Consider the following 21,260-nt stretch of genomic DNA (forward strand, 5'->3'; position numbering starts at 1 on the left):
CCTAAGGCGTAAGACAAATGTCGGGATGAGTCCTATAAGAAATGGGCCACGGACCTATATGCCCTTCCCCATATATATTCCCCTTTAATATAAACGACGTATGCCCTAGTTCAGAACCTATAAATTGTCTTTTAAATATACGAGGTCACTCAATTAGTCGCAATTTGAAAGGACAGGGACCTCTCAAATTGCAGATTTAGATTTCACGGCGCTTCTTCCGACGGCCTTCACATGCTTTGTCATCGAACAACAGATGACAGCGTCTCGCCATCCTAACGGCAAACACCAGCCATCTCCTCCTCGCCCCGTTGCGTGATCACTTGATCAAATCTCAGTCCCCCTCGCGTATGTGGTACCTAAGAGGTTACGTCCAATTTCGGCTTCCCCTTCAAAATTTTCTAGAGCTCCTTCAGTGGAGCAGCGTAACCCGGAGTGAGACTAGTGGCCAACAGGCTTGGAGCTCACATACTTAGTTTTGTACAGCCCCCAACACCTTGCAAGGACGCGTTTTGCGTACCTTTTAAATTTGTCCTCCCAATTCTCTTTCGATTTTTCGATTTCGAGGAAATCATGAACGTCTTTTCCTCAACTTTCTCTTATGAACTATTTTTTCTTTTTTCATTTTGATGGTAAACAAGTCAACAATTACAGTTTGGTAAGAAAAAATATGTTTTTTCTTTCCTTTTTTTTTTGTGCTTCTCGGAAAATTGTCAGGTGTACTTAGGAAAAAATTTTTGAACTCACCGCTTCATATGCATTTCGTAATACGAATTACGAGAAAGTAGAAAAACATAAACAATAATAAGAGAGAGAGACAGAGAGACAGAGAGAGAGACCAATGCCGCAGTTGTAACACAGTCTAATATATACAGTCGCGAAACTCAATACGTAGTAAATATGCAAACATTAGATAGTTGCTCACCACTAGGATCGCTAATATCGTCTCATTACAGGCGATGCGAAATAGTACCGTCACAGTCTATTGTTTCTAGCACCCTCAAAAGTCAAGCTTCGTGACTGTATATAGTAGACTGTGGTTGTACTACGAGCATTAAATTAGGTGCTGAAGGTCTGTGCCATAGCCTCCAGCAAAATGAAGCGCTTGATTGAGGTCTGCACGTGTCAGAGGAAGGCGCAGAGTCGGCTCACCGATGATGAGATCTAAGTACCCAGCAGCATCGTCATCCCCACAGACACCAGTCTAAGCATTGCTCGCTTGTGGGAGTGCAGCAGTCTCGTAAGAAGGTTAAATTTGTGTTTAATGCCTGGACGTGAACGCATGAAGGCCATCTTGCTGTAAGCCAAGTAAGCATCTTTGTCATACTAGAAGATTGTGAGAACTTTCGATAGTATTACAAATAAGCGTGGTAGAGGTCAGGTGGGCTACATACGTCATCGTAGTAGTGAAATATATATATATATATATATATATATATATATATATATATATATTAGGCATGCAGTTCCACAACTCTCTAAATCGATTCGAGCAAATTTTTCGGGAAACAAAAAAACTTTTACTGCTTTTGTTTTTAGTCTGAGATGGATAGGTATTTAGAGGATATTGGAAAAGTAACTATTTTTCAGACGAATGTTTTCACTATTTCCGTACCAAGTTTGATTTCGTGTAAGCCTACACTAGTAATAAATAGACATCGGATTTTTAGGCACTAAAAATTGCAGTTTTAGGCGCCTAAAATAAGCTCAAAATTTGTAAAATTAGGCTCTATTTTAATGAAAATAGGCATTTTAGGCGCATCAAGGTATCATACTTATTTCTTTCACTGAAATGTTTAGTTATACACTAAAATACGCACAAAAAAGTATGTTTAAACATAAAAAAAGAATACTATATTATATTTATAAACAGAGCTGCACAAATTTAATCTATTGAAACTAATGAAATAATGATTATTGATATCAAGACTACTCATTTTAAGTTATTGAAATTCAGTTCCATGCTCAGACTTTATTATAATTATCTGCACAGTACACCACCAGAATTTTTTCTAAATTCTCCACAGTTAACCTTTGTCTTTTGTCACTGAGAATCATTTTGAAAGTAGAAAAACTTCTTTCAACCGAAACTGATGTGAGAGGCGCAAATTTTAAATTAGGTACAATAGAAACATCAATACTTACTGGAACATTTACACTTTCCCCCGATATCACTCTTGATACTTTTTCCAACAATGAAAATCCTACATTCTTATTTAATACGTTGTCCCACTTATTTTTAACTTTTTTCCCAGTTTCGCCCAAAGCAGAATGTATGTTCACATGAGCTTCCTTTACTATTGCTATTTGGCTACAAAGAAATTGTTTTTCACGTTCTAATTGTTCAATGCTTGCAGGTATGAAAGAAAAGTTTGATATTATGTAGGCAATAATTTTTTTCACTCGTGAGTCATTCAGACAATCTTTCACTGCTTTCACACACGCTGCACTATCAGTTTCAGGTAATTTATCAATAACTGTGACCACTTCTTTAAAATACTTAGAATAATACACCACTGACTGAATCCAGGTTCCCCATCGTGTAACAACCGGCTGAGGTGGGAGTGGGATATCTGGAAAGTTCTCTCTGAATATTGAAATCCTGGATGGGGCTTTACAAAAACATTTTTTTGTGTTAGAAATAAACGAATTGACAAGAGGAAATTCATTCCGGATTGTTTCAGAAACCCTGTGAAGGCCATGTGCTAGACAGGTTACATGCGTGAGGTTAGGATAAAATGTTTTAAGAAGTGGAGCTGCAGCAACCATGTATGAGGCAGCATCAGTACAAAACAACAGAACTTTAGAATCGTCTATATTACCTGAGTATAAAGACTGTAGGCCTTTATTTACAAAATAAGCAATGGCTTGGCTATTCACTTTCGAAAGTTCCTTAACACATACGAGGTGTGGAATCGAAGGTCCATCAGGACTAAGTTTTCCTACTACCATATTTGCTATATACCTATTCATAGGATCTGAGGTTTCATCCACAGAGACCCATATGTAAGAATCACCTGTATCCTCCCGAATGGAAGCTAAAGTTTCATTGTATATTCTGTCTAAGTAATTTTTTCTTAGGGTCGACTCAGATGGGATATTTTGTTTGCAGTATTTTTGTAAAAACTGTCTTAAAACCGGATTTTCAATTGTATTCTAGGGAATGTTAGCAGCAACAAACGCTCTGGTTAAATCAGCATAGAAATTGCTGCTGAGATTGGATGAAGTAGGCTGTGTTAGTAAAGTTTGTTGCAGTTGATTTTTCTGCTGAGCTTTAGCCTTATGAGCCGCTCCTTGCACATGCTGCTTTAGGTGGCACTTCTTTTCTTGCGAAATCTAAAAATGTTAAGTAAACTGAATTAAAATAAAATCCTAATTGTTGTATTGCCGTATTTCTATCACAAAGTTAGTGGGTTCGAACAATCAAAATTTTAATGACCTGCAAATACTTTAACTATCGGAATTTAAAAGGTTAAAGTGTAGTGGTCTTAAAAAGAATTATACCTCAGGATAGCTCAGTCAATGTATAAATATTATAGGCCTACTCATTAAAATTAATAGAATTTATATATTTCAACTATTGTTACATACCTGTTTGCTACAAATCTTGCTAAATATTATTTTTCCATCATAAGTGAATTCTGAATATTCTGTTAGCCATTGCCGGATCAATGTAGATTTTGCACTTATATTTTTCGGCATTATCGCGTTAAACTTCACAGGAAAACGTCCTACCGCTCAAAACTTCTCAACACAAATAAGGTGAGGGAAAGAGCAACTATTAACGAGCATTCAAATGAACCGTTGTTATTGAGATTCAATTGGACAAAAATACAAAGTTCCACTTATTGTTGCATTTCCTGGTAGTGTTAACACTAGGAGGGCCATTCTTTTAAATATTTTGTAACGGTTTACCATACTAATTCGCAGTTTTACGACTTTTCATAAATATTTCAAAAACACTCTTTCTCCAAAAATTGTGATTTTATGACACTCTGAAGGGCAGTACAGCTAATCGGTTTCAGACCGAAAACAGTCATTTTTATAGTATAGTATATCTCTGAATTGGTAGCAGCACATACTGTGATTGTTGCCTGCTTCAAAACTAAGGTTGGTTCTTTGTCGGCATTTATGCCTCCAAACATGTTAAATTCGGTGAAATCTATTGCGAGTGTCGTGAGATTCAAAACATTTTGTTTCCTTTATCAATGGTTTCATGGCCGGTGTGAAGCAAACTTTCCACTTTTTAAATGCCTTAAATTTCGCAGTGAATGCATGTATAAATTATAAAAAGTAAGAGTAAAATGCGAAACTTCATAGTGAGTTGGGCATTTTTAGGTGAATATTAACAAATTAGGCTCTAATAACCGTTTTAGGGCATTTTAGGGCACTATAAAACTCTTTGAATACCTTTCAATTTCCATGAAACACAAATATTAATAATTATTTTTACTTTTCTCCTAAAGAAACAAAATAGGCATTTGCCCTAGAATCCGATGTCTGGTAATAAATATCTTTTAAATGCTTTAAGTTAATTTTAAATTAATATCCTGCAAAGCTACAAATAAATATTAAATTTCTTTCACTTTAGTAATTAATAATTTACTCTTATAGAATTGCACTATATTATCATACAAAATATGAATAAAAAACCTCAATAACCTAGTTAAAAAGAAAATGCTCACTTAACAGATTATACAATCTATTTGTGCAAGAACGCGGCCGTTCGGCTACTCAATCATTCACAGAATAGGAGCGGTAAGCACAATAAGCCCCAGGCTGCAGTGTAAGCCTTCGGATCCCTCCTGCGTACAAGAGAAAAAAAAATCACATATTTCAACATCAGCCATTTTACTAACCTTGCAACGATGAATATTTTCAACAAATCATACAGATATTGGATTGGAACATTATTGATATAAGAGTATTCTAAGTACCTTGATTGATGATATACGTATGTGTAAGTCAATAAGAGAAAACGATTATTTTGCTGAAAAGATGAATTTAGAGAGTTTTGGAACTGTACACCTCAAATATTTAACTCAAAATAAACGGTGTCACGAATATGACATGTTTCTCACTATGTTTTGCATGTTACCTATTTTATTATGTCGACAATATTATTATTACAGAGGTTAGGATTTTTAGTTTCGCATTCTTCTTTGTAGGGTAAATTGGAGCTCTCTGAAAGAAACCCTAGAATGTGAAATTTTGCTTCCAGGTGAGAATGGAGGTAATTTTCCAGCACTTGCCCCATTTTGGGACATTTATTTCTTTATCTATACAATTTACCCATAATCCCCTTTTCTACCCCTTTACTGTTGTTGCAAAAAATTTTCCACAGCACAGCTCTTACTTATAGTTCTGAATTTCATTGCACTGCAATAATTTTTGTAAAACGTGTCATGGTAGTCTACAAGACAAACCACACCTGCAACTTTGGAAAATTCCACTCGCTGACCGTTGTTAGAAGTTGCCTCTACTATAAAAAAAAAAGTCGCGTCGCTGTTATTTACGGCGTGACTCCTCCTCTTTGTTTACGTCTTAGGAAGTGAAGGCTCTATAAAGTCTAGGTAGGTAGTATCGTTCGCCATTTCTGTTCTTTCGTTGCCTAGCTACCATACGAGGAATCTATTTGCCACACCGTTAAACATTATCATGTCGTAGCTCCTATGATAATAAATCAAACGCACTGTAATTCAGCAAATAATTGAGCGGCAAATAACGTCCTCGTGTGCTTTCTGCGAACGCCAACGAAAGTGCCAAAATGGCGGGCGATTATATTAAGTATTTATCGAGCCTTAGGAAATGAATAACGTCTTCCTCAGCGAATCTCAAGACGCACACGTTTAAATGTAGCCGACCTGCAACGCGATGGGCTACCGGAAATTAGAGCGACGGGACTATACGGGACTCTTTGTCTTTACTCTTTCGAATTCTGCACACTTCAACACCAAATTACCTTTCGTCTCGTTTCTCTTATCTATACTCTAACCACGGCGTAAATACCAGATCACTTATCTGTGGCACGCTAAGTATACCTCTTCATAGAACATCTTGTTATTCATCATCTTTTACAATATCCACCTCGCGTCAATGGAATTCCTTGTCACAAAGTATTAGGGGCTGCAAGACAATAAACACCTTTAAGAACAGCTTAAAAGATAACCTTATTAGCATTTCACTCCAATCATACTGATTTAAACTATCACTGATTACATTGTTACTTTTTTCTTTAGACATCATCCTGATTGTGCTGTATTTTAATTGTCTCGTAATAATCTCTTTCTATTATCTAATATTATTTGAAATATATTAACATTCTATGTATTTTAGTTTAATTCTGCTACACAGTTTATTTCAGTGTTTAATTAATAGTTCATAGTATTTTGTTGTTTAATTTGTAAATAACTTTTGTATACATGTAACTCTCATCTAAATCAAATTGTTGGATTCTTTGTAAGTTCATGCATATGTATATACACTTTTTGCTGGTTGAGTGGAAGAGAAGGCCTTACGGCCTTAACTCTGCCAGCTAAAATAAATCATTATTATTATTATTATTATTATTATTATTATTATTATTATTATTATTATTATTATAGATCTATCCGTGAAGCAAACATATGTTTATAACGAACTATTTTTTAAATTTCGCTGGAATCAGTAGTTTCCTGTTAATGAATTTTCAGTAAAGTAGGGCTAATGCGTTACAGTAAAAAAAAAGTCGGGTTAATTTGATACAGACTTTAAAATGTATCAACGCTCAATTTGAACATATTTAAAACTGCTATTAGGCCTATAGAAGTACATTTTATGCTCTACGAGCAATAATGAACAAAATTAAAAACAAAAATCATTATCAGCCAGTTTTGCTGATTGAAAAAGCTATGAAGTGATACTCTTGTTATTGCTCTTGAATGAATAAACTAGAATATATATATATATTTTATTTTCCTTGTACTCAGAATAGTGTTAGCTTCATTTTTCTCTAAAGGAAAGCTGTGAATATTGATTAGTCTAGCAGTAATTAATGTATGAATGAGAAGGACTATTATGATACGCTTTTTAGGGCTATTGTGATATATACCTTTTTAGGGCTCTTGTGATATTATGTTTAAGCCTATTGTGAAAGAAATTGACCAGACTGATCAAGTTTCTAACTTAACATAATTTATTACCTCTTGAGGGATATTTCATAATTTATCAGATCTTGAGGAATGTTTGAATTGACATGTTGGAATTTACAATACAGTATAAGTTAAAAAAATTACATAAGTAGACTTATTTTTACTTACTCGTATTTATCTAACAATTTTAGCTTAGTAATCATTCTTCTTACTGCAACAATTTAACACAAATTTGGAAAATATATTAATTCATTACTTAAAAACGTATTTTAATTTATTTCAGCAAAACAAAGTGTAGGATATCATAATTTTCTCAATGTATTTCCTTACACACACGCACGCTCGTACCGGCAGTAAGGAGTTAAAGTTTAGTAATTTGTATAAATTTTAATGGGAAAAACAGGTCATTACAAAGCTACTAAGTTTTAGTCAATTTTAATGTGATTTCAAGCAAATTTTTACAGAGGATACATTAAATATTTGTGTGTGTATCACAACAGTATTATTTCATTGCTCTGTATAATATGGCCAGATATACAGCACACTCTGTATATAAGATAACATCTTTCTATATGTGTATATATTTCTTGAGCTCCTAATGATAATATAGTGACGAAATTATACAAAATAAAAGTAGATTAATACAACAAACTTTGTTTGGAGACCACATTAATTATGAGTCACTGCCGTGTACTATTTTAAGAGGAGTGGGTAGTGATGCATGTGAGATTAAAAAATGTAAGTACAAAAGTTTAGTTCAATATTTCCACACTTTTAGTGCTCAAAGTGGAATACAAATTTCTACGCTTATACAATTAATCTTTCTGAATTCAGTGTTATAAAAGACAACTAGTTAATTTCGTATCCAAGTGCAAAATAAAGGTCCTTACTGATAACCTCTTTTCCCACTTTGCTAAGTATACCTCACTCTTCAGGTGCACATTACTTTCTACAATATTCACTCATATACCTTGTATTTTTTTAAAGTTATCTAGCAATATATATTGTAAATTCTAAAGCAAAATTTAGTAAATATTTATCCCTAGTGAAACAGAAAAAAAATATGAACTTTGTTTAACATTTTTTGTAATTTTTTTCAATGCACATATACTTTTTCCTCGTGTTATGTGTGTGATATTATTAAACCCGTAGGTCTACTTGTAGAACACAGGCTACAGAAAACAGTATAAAAATTTCTTGCAAATTGATTCAGCAGTTTCGGAGAAAAATGTACTTAAGTTTGAAAAATGTTAACTTATGGAAAACTGCATTTAAAAAAAAAGGAGGATATATGAATTACATGCACCGCCAAATTTAAAGATGCCATTTAAAGGGCTTATCTGCAGAAATACTCCCACAATATTTATATTGTTTTAAAGAGTAAGTTTTGTACTTTCCTTAAAACACAAAAAAATCGAATTTTTGACCCCTAATCACTACCTGGTTCCCTTAAGACGGAATAACCTAACTTATTTGCTATAAATTGAGCCTTCAGAGCAAAAGTGGTGTAAGTCAAAATTCGGTAATGAGGTTTAAAGTAAAAATTCTCTAAAATACAGTGCAAAATAGCAAATAATATGTCCTTCGTGCTATCCACTGACTACTAATAGTTTAAATAAATTGAATATTAATTGCTACTTTGCGCTGTATTTTACAGAATGTTTACTTTAACTCTAATTAACCATTTTTGACTTACACCACTTCTGCTTTGAACGGCTAGGTACAAAACTCTTTCTTCCCTTGCGCTGTCATAGATGAGAGTTGTACTTGGGTCAATATAATAAAAGTTTCAAGTTCAATCTATAAGATTTATCTATTTTGCAAATGTTTATTTGCTATAACATTGTATATGAAATATGAACGTTTTCGCCTTTTCGGCATCATTAGATAAATTGTAAAATACTTGGGTCAATGTTGACATCAAGGGCGGTTCTTACTTTGGACAGACTGTAGCTATGGAGTACTGCTTAAAGAACAGATCATTCAACCAACCATAATTCCAAGGAATTATGAAGTCATAAGATGGCCGTGGATGGAAGCATTAATTCGTTTCTTATAACCTCTTACCAACTTGCACAATATGTCATTATCCAGATTCACGGTATTCTATTCTTATTTAAATCTCAATGCAAGATCTATAATTATGCAGCGCCTATGTGGCAACAGCACACAAAAAATACAACCATCTGCTTCTGAGACCTTCCTCCTCGACTCCTGTCCCCGATTCTTAATTTTCAGCTGTGGTATAGAGACGGATTATTGCTCTCCAGTCGCGTCTGTGGCTCAGCTAGCTTTCCACCCAGGCTACTCTGTTTCGATTCCCGTCTAGTCTAGCTACGAAGGTGTGTGTGTGTGTATTCAATGCCTACCCGCTTCACTTGCGTGAGTCTGGTTTCGCATATTGCGGATAGATGGAAGGACTGTGACCCATTTTCCAATTGCATATCTCTTCGGCGGCCACGCTATGCATGATGTGTATCTGTGAAGAATTATATCGTGTACTAAGCATAGGGCTCTACATCCATGCCCCCCAAGTGCCTTCATGGCGTGTGACGGGGATACCTTTAACCTTTTACTAAGGCGAGTGTATGTGTGTGTAAGTGTGGTGTATGAAATGGGTAAGGACGATGATGAAGCCTACTCCTGCCATCAGGCTTAACGTTCCCTTCCGACGGACGAATCACTATCAATATGTCTTCATATGCATTGCGAGAGATCTGGGATTTAACCCAGGTAAATTGGGGCACAATCTAGTGCAGGCAAGGTTTCCGCTCTCCGAGCCGGCTCACAGCTCATGAGCGGAATGCAGGTATTAACTGCTAGCTGCTAGTTTGAAGTTGCAGTCTCTAGGAAAACGTTGCATAAATTATGGTGGAGGAAACGAACATCATTTCTATGGTTTATGCAACGTTATTCTGGGGAGGTTTTCAATTGTGCTCATATAGGCTATTTATTACTTAGGCTACCTCTTATTTTCACCGGTAAATGAACATGCTGCTTAAACAACCAGAATTTACACAATACACATTTTTCTTCTACACAATAACAAGAAAACTGTAAATGCGTAATACAAAACGGATCAGGGTTTAAAGATAATAGTGTGCAAATTAAGTTCATGAAACAGATTTCTCAGACAATCGTAGATCACAATCAAAACTACGTAGAAATTTGCACTTGCTATGGGTATGGGTGACTGACTGACAAGCAAACGTTCTGATGGGGGCAGATAAAAAAGTTAAATTTTTTTCTTCCACCATGTTAATAATGTCAAAAGAAGTGCTTATACAAATTTTGGCCACTCGACCGCAATTACGAGGGCCGTAAAAATAAGTTTGCCAGGGGCCGTTAATAGGAAGAAAACACAATTTCATAGGACAAATTTATTGGAACAGACACAGCAATTGTTGAGTTATTTTTCAACATATTTTTAATCGGAATTGAGACATTTCTCATATCATGGGATCGACAGAGAGAGGTGCAGACACAGTCAAACGCTGGTTCCGATCTGAGGCGGCTGACTTCTACGACACAAAAATTGATCCCATTGTATAACAAATGTCTCAGTTCCAGTGGGGGATATGTTGACAAATAGCGCAACAATTGCTCCATCTGTTTAAATAATTATTTCCATCCAATTGTGCTTTTTTCTATAAACGGTCCCAGGGAAAATCACTTTCTGGACGGCCTCGTAATTGCGGTCGAGTGGCCAAAATTTGTATAAGCACTTCTTTTGACATTATTAACATGGTGGAAGAAAAAAATTTAACTTTTTATCTGCCCCCATCAGAACATTTGCTTGTGAGCTGTGAATGGATTGTAAAAAAACAAAGTGGTAATACGCAAATATAGGCCTAACCCAGTCAGGGAACCAGGAACCACACAACATATTGTTTCTCTTCAGCTAACATTAACTGTTTTAAAATGATAGCCACACATCAGACCCATGTGGAACAAAGAGTGTTCTGGCAATTTAGATTACATCAGTAAACTTCTCACACCTCTGATAGTGTGCTCATAGGTACCGTAAATCTATAATACGGGACTCCCAGATTTATTTCCTTCACGGAGACCATGCTAAAAATGCATTACCCTTTAAAATGGATCTCTTTCGATCGGATTTGAACCCAAGAACTTTAGAACCAACGGATACGTGGTTAACGACGAGATCATGGAGGACCACTTGAACGTGGATTTATCCAGTTTCCACTGTACTTCGTTCTGGACTCAGTATTCTTCCCATATCAATACCGCGGCTCTGTCTAGTGTCCGTTAATTCTACGGCTCGGATATAGTGATCTATCTTAATCCTGCTGTAAGTGGTATGGACGATCAGGCCAAGTGGCGAACTATGAGATACGTACATCTTTGAATAGGATGTATTAAATGTATACATCCTTCCTCGTACTCGGGCGATATCAAAGAAACGTCATGGCAACGGCCTTTAAACTATCTTCACACTCACAGGAGTGAAGTCATGGCACAAGTATAGTGATTACAGCCAGTAACTCCAACAGATTCCAATCTCTAACAGAGGCAATTTTCCTCAAAATATGTGATTGGTTCTCAGTCAATAAATTAGTATTAAATTGTAACAAAACTAACACAATCCAATTTAAATCCTGTCCAAATTCAACCTCCAAATTTCAAGCGCAATAATTAACAATAGGTCCCTAACAGAAACAACAACAACTAAATGTCTTTGCTTACAAATAGATAATAAAGGGTGCGGCATTTAACGTTTCCTATTTTCAAACCCCCATAACTTATTTAGCTTACAAGTAAATTACAAGAAATTAATCAGTTTACAACCATTATAATCTTGGAATTACAGTACATCTTACGTTTTGAAAATAATGTCTTTAAGATGTCCTCCATTGGCGTCAATGCATTGTTGCAATCTTCCCTGCACACCGGCCATTACTAGCCGAAATGTTTCAGGTGTAACATCAGCAATTTCTTCACGAATCGCGGTTTTAAGGTCCTCGATGTCATGAAGGATACGACCGTAGACCTTACTCTTAAGATACCCCCACAAAAAGAAGTCTGGTGCAGTGAGATCAGGGGAAACAGAGGGCCACTGAATGTCACCTAATCTGGAGATAGTCGCCCAGGGAAAGCAGTACGAAGTGTGTTCATTGAAACACGTGCTGTATGGGATGTGGCTCCATCCTGTTGAAACCACAGGCGCTGAATGTTCCAGTTACGGCGTCTCAACTCAGGCAGGAAAAAAGTTGTCAACATTATGTTGTAACGCTCAGAGTTCACAGTCACCGCAGCTCCATTATCGTCCTCGAAAAAGTAAGGACCAATGATACCCTCTGCTGCAACTGCACACCAGATTACGACCTTAGGACTGTGTAGTGGTCGTTCAAAGATTTCACGTGGATTTTGTGGGGCCCAATAACGAAAGTTCTGCTTGTTTACATAACCATTGAGACAGAAATTTGCTTCGTTACTCATTATCAGGCAGCTGTGAAAGTCATTGTGAGTGTTAAACAATTGCAGCATTCTCTGACAACATTGGACGCGCAGGGCTTTGTTTACTACTGTTAATTTTTGTGCGACCTGGAGTTTATATGGATGGAAGTGCAAATCATTGTGTAATATTCTTCGCACAATTCTGTCCGACAAATTCATGATCCGGGAATGACGCCGCACGGAACGATAAGGACTTCTCTGCAGAGCCGTTCTCACAAGTTCGACATTATCAGGAGTCCGCGCCGTTTTCTAACGAACTCGAGCTTTGTTTTGAACCGATCCCGTTTCACGCCACTGACGCACCGACACACTGATTATTTTTCGTGATGGTGCAATTCCACGTTGATTATCAAAAAAAATCCGCCTAAACTCGCGCTGGACAGCAACAATTGACTTGGTTGAAACAAACTGTTCAACACAGAAAATGCGCTGTTGCACCGACCAACGTTCCATGGTTAACTAAACACTTTGCTACACCGAATCCCTATGATGGGATGTGGCTAACTAAATCCAAGGCTTTGATACACCGAATCCCTGTGTTTTCAAACATGTTTTACCAACAATGTGAACAGAATCGCCAACTTAAAATGGGAAACGTTAAATGCCGCACTCTGTACATTAAACTGGAAAAATCATATTAAAGAAATTACCCACAAACTAAATTCACCATGTTTTGCTATTAGATTTATGCAAGACATAGTAAATATCAATACCTTAAAACCAATATACTTTGCATACTTCCACTCGGTAATGAGTTTTGGAATAAAATCCTGTGGAAATTCTACAGACAGTAACAGTATATTCTTACAACAAAAAAGAGTAATTAGGAAATAGTGGCGTGCCAAATCTAGGGAATCATTTAGGACTATTTTCAATAAACCACAAACAATGCACATGGCATGTCAGTACAAGGTGTCCCATTTATTTTGTGCACCTATTGTAACTTTTTTGTTTGGATAGGTACTGGAATTTTTGTTTTTGAGCGTTATGTTTGAACGAGGGGCTAACATGAGTGTGGAGATTTGGTGCATGTAACTATATTATGGTATAAGATACACGTGACAATTTTGTAAATAGCACTACATATTTTAATCATGTTACATTGATTACACATATTAAGACCAATTAAAAAAGTATCACGTCACCTTCCTAATCAATAACAACAAAACGAAACAAAAACGTACTTCCAATGTGATAATGTTATGCTTTAAGAGTCAAAGAAGATATTCCAAATGGTGACCATTCACATTAATGCACATTCGAAGGCGTTCCCCGAAAGACCATATGACTGTCCGGCATGCTGCTGGCTGAATGGACACACAAGCCTGTCGAATGCGTTGCTGCATGTCGTCTGGTGTTGGCAGAATGTTCTGGTACACACTGTCCTTTATAGTTCCCTACAGGAAGAAGTCGAGTGGTGACAGGTCCGGAAAACGTGCAGGCCACTACGTGGATTGTGGCGTCGACATTTGTTGTGGTTTGTTTACATGTTAAGACAGCAAACATACAACACACGACGTGTACGTACTTCAGTCGTCTTTCGTTTTGTGTAAGTTAATGCATACGATGAATGGGACACCACAACAAACGACACATTCTGATGGCATTCATTTTGCATTTTGTTGTTGTTATTGATTGGGAAGGTGATACTGTGATACATTTTTGATCTCGTCTTAATGTGTGTAATCAATATAACATGATTAAAATATGTAGTGCTATTTGAAGAATTGGTGACGTCACGTGTATCTTCTACCATAATGTAGTTACATGCACCAAATCTCTACACACATAACTCTCAAAACCAAAAATTCCAATACCTATCGAAACAAAAAAGTTGTAATAGGTGTACGAGATAAATGGGACACCCTGTATATGTTTTCATTAATAAACTTCCTCCTACGTAATCGTGAAAACTTTGTAACTAATTCAACAGTTCATAGTTTAAATACTCGTCAAAAATGACTTTCATACTCCATCGGTAAGTCTATCGTGCTATGAAAAAGGAGTGTGCTATACGGAAGTAAAAATTATTAATAGATTTACTATGGACATAAAAAATGAAACTCAAAATATAAGATTATTTGGGGCCAAATTAATTAATATCTAATTTCCAGCCTTCTATTCTGTAGATGAATTTATGACATTGAACAACGCTGCATGAATATTTCTGTCTTGTATTAGATATCGATACTAACCCCTTGTGTTGTACTAGTAGGCTGTAAATTCCTTCTGTATATATTTCAACTAGATTGTGACTATAATTAAGACTTTGTGATAGTATAAAAATTTTTTTACATGTTCTATATTTTAGCTGTGAAACGATACACGAATACCATGGAATATAAATAAATACAATACAATACAAAAAGCATATTGCAGTTTTTGTTAGAGATACACAACAATTTATTGTATTTTAGAGTATTTGTGGTGAAGTAGATCCAGCTGGTCTATTTCTTACAAGGAAAGAGTCTTATACTGATTGACACAACTCAAAATCTGATTTGAAAGCAGACTAATTTAGAAATGAAGAAAATAAGGTACAGATTGAATTTTATATCCTGGAATTTTCATGACACAAACTACCAAGGGGAGGTAACACGATCATTCCACGTGAATAATGTGAATTGCGACTTAAAGTAGGGTATATTAATAATTATTTTTGTTATTCTTAATTCAAATTGTTAGTAGGCATGTAACGGACATATGCATAGACTTTTAAAAAGAAATATGAAAATAATATTGAAAAGTTAACTTTGGCGTAATCCTACTTCATTTTTTGCGAATGGTCAAAGAGAAACCACATTATTCTGACTATTAGAAAGTGTGTATAGGCCTAAGTGTACGTCCTGTCATCTAATTCTATCATTATTTGAGCCTCATTTCTCTCATTTTCTGTTAAGAACACTTTCATAACGCAGACACAAAATATATCTCTGAAGGAGGGGCTTAATCGGTGAAGTTTGTGACTCATATTCGGGAGGTCCTGGGATCAGGTGGTAGGCCAACCCCGCTGGGAGTTTTCATGATTTCCCTCAGTCACACAGGCAAATTTTACTGAAGCTGAGTAACTGTGCAGTGGATATACAGAGGATTGTTTGCGATCTCTGATAACGAATTTGAATGACGTCATATGCGTCAGGAATCACACCGACAGCTGAATTGCGGCGAGAGGTGACAGACCAGTAGTGAGTGATTTCATAATCAGAGTGCACGGTGTATCACAGTAGCAATGCCCAAGAAAATCGAGCCTTTTTGGGAGGGGTACATAACAACTCTTTCCGATGCCAAGTACAGTTACGTGAAAATCATAGGAGCCTGCAAAAACGTGGTTTCGTTATTTCCAAGAAAGGCATCTTGTGTGTACCTAATAAGACTGACAAAGCTCGGATGGGATTAATTCCAGAGTGGAAAAAGCAAGCAAATCCACCCCCAGTCACAAGTCGCCGCACCCCACGAGATGATACAAATTAATTTCCATTCGAGCTTTACCAATCTTATTAAGTACACAGAAGATGCCTTTCTTGGAAATAACGAAACCTCGTTTATTGTAAGCTTCTTTTATTTCCACTTAACTGTACTTGGCATTCGATAGGGTCGTAATGCACCCCTCCCAAAAAGACTCAATTTCCTTGGGAATTTCTGCTGTGAGTTGCCGTGCACTCTGACTATGAGATCACTCACTACTGGTCTGTCACCTCGCGCCACAGTTCAGCTGTCGTGTGACTCCTAACAAAGATGCCATTCAAATTCGTTATCAGAGATCGGAAACAACCTACCGCCATTAAAAGAAATCACACAGAATGTTTATACTAACTTTATTTCTGCAAGTTTTAGTATAATTCTTGTGTTATGGACGATTCTGAGTAAGCGGAATGTAATTTTATGCCGTATTAAATAGAAACTTTGATTCCCAAGGGATAGGAACACATGTTAGAAAAATATACAGTAGTAATGATGTAGCTCTGGGCGGTGCAGTTCAATTAGAACAGGTGTAGGAACATGAATGAAAGCTTCTCATTTCATTACTTTATGCAAATTTACAGGTATGCGAATACCGAATACACTCTCTAGGGCCACAGCAGGGTGTGTCGTTGCAGCGAGGAATTAAATGAATGTGATATTAGCACAGCAGGCTGAAATACAGAGCTTTCCCTTCAGTGTCCAGAAAACGACACGGAAGAAGGAAACAGCCACGATCTCCAGTTTACAGTGAGTAACACAACAGAAACAGACTATAGCAGTGATGTCATAGCAAGCGTATTTTTCTGACCTTGACGTCGTGCGCGGGCAGCAAGCGCTAAGTATGGAAAGAGGAAGGGTTGTGTATATGAATAAGCAGCCTGTTTTTAAGAAAACAGTGGTGCACAAACTTCAAACGGAACGTGAAATTTTATGTCGCTATTTTTATATGGATTCTTTCTGTTTAATATTATCTATATTGTCTGTAAAACAAACGTACTAACACTGATTTCTTAATATTGCACTTGTGTTTTAAATCTTAATAACATAATAGAGAGTTAAGAAGGAATATTCACATAAATTCTATAGTAGTATAGTATTATACTGTATTAAGTGGATGAAATACATCATTCATAAAGAAAGTGATATTCCAAAGAAAGAGATTGAGTAGCCTATGACATGATAAGTTGGAATTTATATTCATGGTATCTTTAGCCTTACAAAAGTAATCAATAAACTAATCAAAACAATATTACAGTACAAAGCAAAGTTACCTAGGTACTATATCTGTTTTAAATGTAACTACTATTACATAACAAAACTCTTATCGCATTATGCTTTTAAGGTGATATTTGTAAGCAACTTCCTATCATCAGAATATTAAATTATTTTCTCGAAATCTGCTGAAGCTATAGAGCTGATATTTTTAAGACACATGGGCACGTATCTTTTGCTTATGATGTAACAGTAGTTGCTTTGTTAATTGATTTCCTTACAAACAATTTCCATGCGAATTTTTCAAAATTTGTAATACACTACCTTCAGTAATACGTATATACGGTATATTAGATTTACGAAAACATTCTGTAAGGCTACTAAATACGAGTAAATAGGCCTATACCTGAAAATTTCACTTTTCTACAGGAAACGTTGAGAAAATATTTCTTTAGAATAAAAATGTCAAACTTGTGAAAAATGAGCATTAAAATTAAAACTTACATTCTTATAATGCACGTATACTTCTCAGACAAATCTAAAAATTAACATGGATACAGTTTTAATAAGTTGTCTTCCCTTTATCTATTGAATCAGTGCTGGCCATCCCTGAATATAACTCGACCAAGCGGGATATACAGGGACATCACTTTATTTTACCAACATTTTTAACATTAACCTGGCTATACCCGGAAACACTGTTGCCCCCTTCCATTATAGGAGTTTGATGTTACTAGTGCAATATGTAAACAAATCATTTTACTAGGTATAGGATGAGAGAAAAGTAGTATATCCATTTATGTTGTAGGGAAATACGATATTACGGTTTTCAGTTTGATCATCACTTTTACGGAATTTATCAAAATACAGTAGAGTAGTAACATTTTTTTTTTTCAAAAACTCAACTTTTCAGGCGGCTATGTTCGTTATGTAATGTCTACTTTATTTAGCATATTAATTATTGATGTTATCATGCAATACAGAGAGTGCATTTAAATTGAGGGGGTCATAAGTAAAGGGCTATAAGTGCAGTTAAGTTACTTTTGAGAAAATGGGGTTTAAATATTTAAGCTTTCGCAAAATCGGTGAAATTTTTTATTTAAATTTTAATGTGTGATGCGATTAAAATATCCCTTTGCCACTAAAATTTTAGATACTTTTGCTTACACTGGATGGGCTTAACTCATGTTATTACAAATGTCACTAGCATTCCTTTGCTTCTAGCCACCTCAATTCAAAAAAAGCTAATCTGAATTTTTAAACAAGTTGCTGAAAATGGTTGCCGTTCATTACAATGCAGGCTTTAATTCAGTACGCATATTATTAAAAACATTTTGAAGCATATTCTCTGAAATTGAATTTATCGTTTCTTGAATATAATTTTTTAGTACGATATTATTAATATAGGTTCTTTCTTCTATAGAAAACGCAATCATATTTATGAAACACACTATACACTGCAGTGTTTACTTCACTGCTTGAAGACTTTGAATGCAACAGCGGCCGTAAGTTTGTGTGTCTGACGGGAGCAAGGACATTAGTGAAGGGGTGAGAGTGAAGTACATTCAGAAATGCAGGTACAATAAAAATGCAAGTAAAAATAAAATGATGTCCCTGTACTACCTCTTTCGTCTGTCTCTTTCCTTTCCGCTGTAAAGCGCTCAGGCTCTCCTGGGCTCTAAAGCGCGCGCTTGCTCCTGTGGGCGTCAATTGACATGCCTGTGTTAGTCACACAGAGAATCAAATTCATGACTGTAAAAAAATGCTCCTTGAAAGCAACATCATATATGTAGCAAAATTTGATTTGTTATATTGAATTATTTCAACGTTACAATTGCTTGTTTGTTAAAACGTGTACACGATAACATTATGCAATTTGTGTTCTTTTGGTTTGTGTGTTTTTGGAAAATATAATTTCAATTAATGCTCCATCATAAATATTGTAACTAAAACCTTTTGTGCATCCCTCGTGTTTATCGTAAGGCTCGTCCTTCCCCCACACATTACCTGCACTTTGTTTACGTTTTCACTGTGCCTGAGCGAGACGCTGTACTGTAATGGTTTTCCCTTCTCTAATTTTTTACTGTTAGAGTAACAAAATCTACATCGACATAAGATATAGTCCTCCTACCTCTCCTTCAATATAAACCCTGTTCTTGGTCCTGCGGCGTGTTCGAATTATAACAATGTTATCTTTATTATAGAGAGATCTATCGCCTAGTACCGACCTTGAAATAAAATTAAGCTCACAATATGAAAATTAAATTGTTGTTTGTTAAAAATTGGATGTCTGTGAAAAAATTACGTTTCAAAGATTTTATGAGGATAATGTATGTATTTATTTACACTGCAAGTAGGCAAGCACCTGGTGGCAGTGGTATACACTATATAAACAATACAGAATAAAATGATAAACAATACACAATAAAATTTACAATACACAATACAATTATATACACAATATAATAAGAATACACAATACAATTCAACACGATAATTACAATTAATAATAAAACATAAAATAACCTAATTTTACAATACAACCTACATATGTATAGACTTACATAAGTTTCAATAGTCTTACACTTTACTCTCATTTCACTACTGTAGTGGCACTATGACGCATTTCACTGACACTTTAGGACACATTTCACTGACACTCTATAACACATTTCACTGACACTATAGAACACATTTCACTGACACTATAGAACACATTTCATTGACACTATAGAACACATTTCACTGACACTATAGAACACATTTCACTGACACTATAGAACACATTTAACTGACACTCTATAACACATTTCACTGACACTATAGAACACATTACACTGACACTATAGAACACATTTCATTGACGCTGTAAATTACCACTGATCGGAACTATTCACTGCACTGTAAAACCATAGCTTCACTGACTCACCTCGCTTCACTGATACAACAGTTCAAATAATTACACCCTTATGCATACTTATAAACAGAACTACATTTAAGCTAAACATTTCTAGTCTAAGGCCCTCTTACACGCTATTTTTAAATAATTTACAATTCAAACCAAGGGAGTAACTCGTCAGGCTAAATAAATACATGTCACCTTAAAAAATTAAATGTTAAATGTCACCTTAATTTTAATTTGCACTTTATACACAACTTTTTTAGTTATTCTTAAATCTCCTTAAAGAAGGACAGCCCTCAAAGACCGCTGCAGGTAGGTCATTCCAATCATTTATAGTTCTATTTAAAAATGAGAATTTACCTACATTCGTTTTCTGTTTCCTACATTTGATTTTAAAATCATGATCATTTCTACCATAGTACGTTGGCTTTTCTAACCGAGCCATTATGTCTACCCATGCTTTCTGTTAATAATAATAATAATAATAATAATAATAATAATAATAATAATAATAATAATAATAATAATAATAATTAGTAGTAGTAGTAGTAGTAGTAGTAGTAGTAGTAGTAGTAGTAGTAGTAGTAGTAGTAATAATAATACACAAAATTTAAAATACCGATAATGTAAATTGCAAACAATTTTAATAATAAAAAGTTCTGCATACGGCACTGGATAGCATAATCTTGAAAATTTTAGAATACCGTAGGATGATCTTGGAGGCTATGAAGGAACGTGCACTCCGGTCAAATAACCGTATGGAATGAAAAATTACTAAGATGAGGTTGAAAGTTATAGAGGAAAGAAATTCAGCTGGCTACAAGAGTCTGTTATTTCACAGCGAAAGGAATGTGACTAATGTAATTTGCATGCGAGCTTGCCGTCTCTCTCTCTCTTTCTCTCTCTCTCTCTCTCTTTCTATTACTTTTATTCCCTGAGATGCACGTTGCTTGTACGTATGAAATCTCCCGTGCAACAGAATATGGAAGAAATAAAACCAGTTTCTTGAAAAGTTAATAGGCCTAAATGTAACGACAACATTGAGTTTAGTCACAATTCAGAATGGAAACGATGGCATG

At 35.5% G+C, this 21,260-nt stretch overlaps 2 protein-coding genes across 4 annotated transcripts in view; one reads left to right on the plus strand and one right to left on the minus strand.

The window, feature by feature from the left end:
- The window catches only part of Obp93a (Odorant-binding protein 93a), a 288,764-nt gene that overhangs the window by 40,274 nt on the left and 227,230 nt on the right, over positions 1-21,260 (minus strand). The gene's annotated exons all lie outside the window — the stretch shown is intronic.
- The window catches only part of LOC138691778 (phe13-bombesin receptor-like), a 24,506-nt gene continuing 4,355 nt past the window's right edge, over positions 1,110-21,260 (plus strand). The window contains exons 1-2 of one of the 3 annotated variants that reach the window (XM_069814158.1): positions 1,110-1,305; positions 16,649-16,814. The gene's annotated coding sequence lies outside the window, so the exon portion shown is untranslated. Of the gene's footprint in view, positions 1,306-16,648; positions 16,815-18,823; positions 18,857-21,260 lie in introns of those variants that run through there. The other 2 variants (XM_069814169.1, XM_069814178.1) reach the window with 2 other exon arrangements.

Source organism: Periplaneta americana, chromosome 2 (genome assembly GCF_040183065.1).
Source record: "Periplaneta americana isolate PAMFEO1 chromosome 2, P.americana_PAMFEO1_priV1, whole genome shotgun sequence".
Taxonomy (NCBI): Eukaryota; Metazoa; Arthropoda; class Insecta; order Blattodea; family Blattidae; genus Periplaneta; species Periplaneta americana.